This window comes from Mandrillus leucophaeus, unplaced genomic scaffold, assembly GCF_000951045.1.
Source record: "Mandrillus leucophaeus isolate KB7577 unplaced genomic scaffold, Mleu.le_1.0 Scaffold549, whole genome shotgun sequence".
Lineage (NCBI taxonomy): Eukaryota > Metazoa > Chordata > Mammalia > Primates > Cercopithecidae > Mandrillus > Mandrillus leucophaeus.
Genome location: NW_012105908.1, coordinates 1,992,309 through 1,995,048, shown reverse-complemented (window position 1 = coordinate 1,995,048; position 2,740 = coordinate 1,992,309). Strand labels below are relative to the sequence as shown.

At 35.3% G+C, this 2,740-nt stretch overlaps 1 protein-coding gene across 1 annotated transcript in view; it reads left to right on the top strand.

Annotated features, from left to right (window-relative positions):
* STARD13 (StAR-related lipid transfer (START) domain containing 13) overlaps nt 1-2,740 on the top strand; it is a 583,251-nt gene that overhangs the window by 134,326 nt on the left and 446,185 nt on the right. The window lies entirely within an intron of this gene.

Sequence of the window (2,740 nt, the reverse complement as noted above, 5' to 3'; positions counted from 1 at the left end):
AAGGAAAAAAGATTAGAAGTTACATATTGAAAGAGTTCACCATACACCTAAAAAGATCAACCCAGAATTATAACATCAAGACATTCTACCACAATTAGGGGTTTTGATTTTTAAAAATCCTTTGAATATTTAGAGGGGAAAAGAGCACATGATTTATAAGAGATTATAATTAGATAAACTTCAATTTTTTTCAATAGCAATACATTAGGTTAAAAGAAAAGGTAACGTAATTAAGATTCTCAAGGGAAAAAAAGTATGTACCAAGCATTTTGTGTCTGGAAAAACTTACTTTCTAGAAAAAAGGGCATGAGAACTCATGAGATCTTTCTGAAGAGCCTGCTAGAAAATGAGCTTCAGGTAACAGGTGAGCAGAGTGACAGCCTACAGACTTTGCTGAGCTGCAATAGAGACTTCATGGGAGAACTAAGAGTAAATGAAGGCTAAGAGGAAGAGAAAATAGTATATAATCGCTAAAAGGATGGGGATAGAGGGGGGATAGCACATGCAAAACCTTTTATAGTGTTTTCAGTACTTCTGTTGGTGGTAGCATTAGGATTGTTATTTTGAGACTATTAAGTGTATAATATGAGATAAAAAACAAATGCGTAATTATGGAATATTCTGATTCTGTCATAGTCTGTGTCCTTGAGAACCAAGATTCTCAGTTTAGAAGAAAAGAGATACAGATGTAATAGATTGGAGACTAAGTAAAAGTCCTGTAGTCTTACATTCAAACTGGAAGTATTGGATATGAATTCATGAGTTTTCTCTCTCTCACCACTCTCTTCTCTTCCTTTCTGTCTCTGTGTCTATTGAAAACACCTAGAAACAATGACCAACCCAGTGGTAATGACTCTCCCTATTGTTTGGATTGTGTTCTTGAAATAATTCCTTATTTAAAGAAACCAGGGCTTCTAGGAGAAACTTCCATTTCTAGGCTTAAGGAAGGAAATGTGTAAGATGAACCTAGAACAGCTTGTCATACCATGGCAAGGTAGCTATCAAACACTACCAGGGTCTCAGAAACCAAATTGACAAGGTACCCACTAGCTAAGGACAGAATAATTTGAATGTCATTCACAAGAATAATTACAGTGAATTGAAACTTATCAAATATATTTAAATCCATGGTTCATAATGATACTTTTTAAAAAATAGCTGATTGCTTTTAGAGCATAAGTGTGTTAGTCTGTTTTCAACACTGCTGATAAAGACACACCCAAGACGACAATTTACAAAAGAAAAAGGTTTAATGGGCTTAAGGTTCCACGAGTGGGGAGGCCTCACAATTACGGTGGAAGGTGAAAGACACGTCTCATATGGCAGACAAGAGAAGAGAGGTTGTGCAGGGAAACTACCCTTTGTAAAACCATCAGATCTCATAAGACTTATTCACTATTATGGGAATAGTACAGGAAAGACCTGCCCTCATGATTCCATTACCTCCCATCCATTCCCTCCCACAACACGTGGAATTGTGGGAGCTACAATTCAAGATGAGATTTGGGTGGGGACACAGCCAAACCATATCAATAGGGAACCAATTCATTATCTTGAAAGCTAATAAAGTGAAAGGATGAAGTATTCTGGTTTCCTATATGAACTGTAACACTAGGTAGTCAAATAGTAAATGAGGGAAAATATCACTGTATAAACATATTCCAACTCATAGATGAAGAAAGAATTAACATCACTGTGTTGCAGCGCCTAATGAATGAATACATATAGGTATTTTGCATGACTAGCTGCTAATATCATTAAAAAGACAGCCAGACATTACATACCTCTTGATGGAAGCACACAACACTACCTATAGTCATGTTAAAGGGATTAAACTCAAATCTTAATTAGCTCCTGGTTTTCAGAAAAACAGAAGACAAGAACAAGTTGAAGTGTGCAATTGAACATGCAATTTGCAAAATTCAGATTGGGAAAACTCTTGGATTTTTCAACAGATAAACTATAACAAAAATAGGTTATAGATGAAAACACAAAAGACATTAAAAATATATAAAGGGGCAAGACTACACTTTAACACCTAAGGATGCACATGAACACATAAAGATGCATCTCAGTGATAAACAATGAAAAATGCAAGGAAATAATTACTGTAAAAGCCAGAATAATGGTTACTTGGGTGGGGGGAAGGGAATTGCAATTGGTATGGGATATTTGGAGTGGTTTGGGTCGGGGAGTTCTTGCACAGTTTGACTTCTTGATGTGTGGTGGTGGTTAAAAGGTTGTACACCTTACTTTATGAAGTCATGCATCTGTTTTGTGTGCTTTTCTGTATTTCCCCTTTATTTCCTTTATTTCACAATAAAAATAAGATGTCGAAGAAGCATTCACCAAAAAAAAAAAAAAAAAAAAAAAAGAAAAAAAGAAAAAGAAGAAGAAAAATAAAATAAGAGTAGAGGCAAGGGAGAATTAAGTTCAAATTTAAAATGTTAGGATACCAGCAATTATTATGCATGTTAACTCTTTGATATTTATGTAGGCTCCTTTTCTAATTTTCACAATTGTAAAACACATCAATAAAAAAAATTTCACAGGGCTGCCATTACCTACAGCAAAATTTCAAACTCCTTAATATGTGATTTCTTATCTGGGGCTCCCCATTTACCTTCTACAGATCATTCGCTGCCAGTACCCCCTAGGCACCATCAGATGGACTCAGATAAAATCCTCACTATTCTTTGAGCATGCTGTATTCTTTTTGTGCTTTCATGCCTTTGGGATT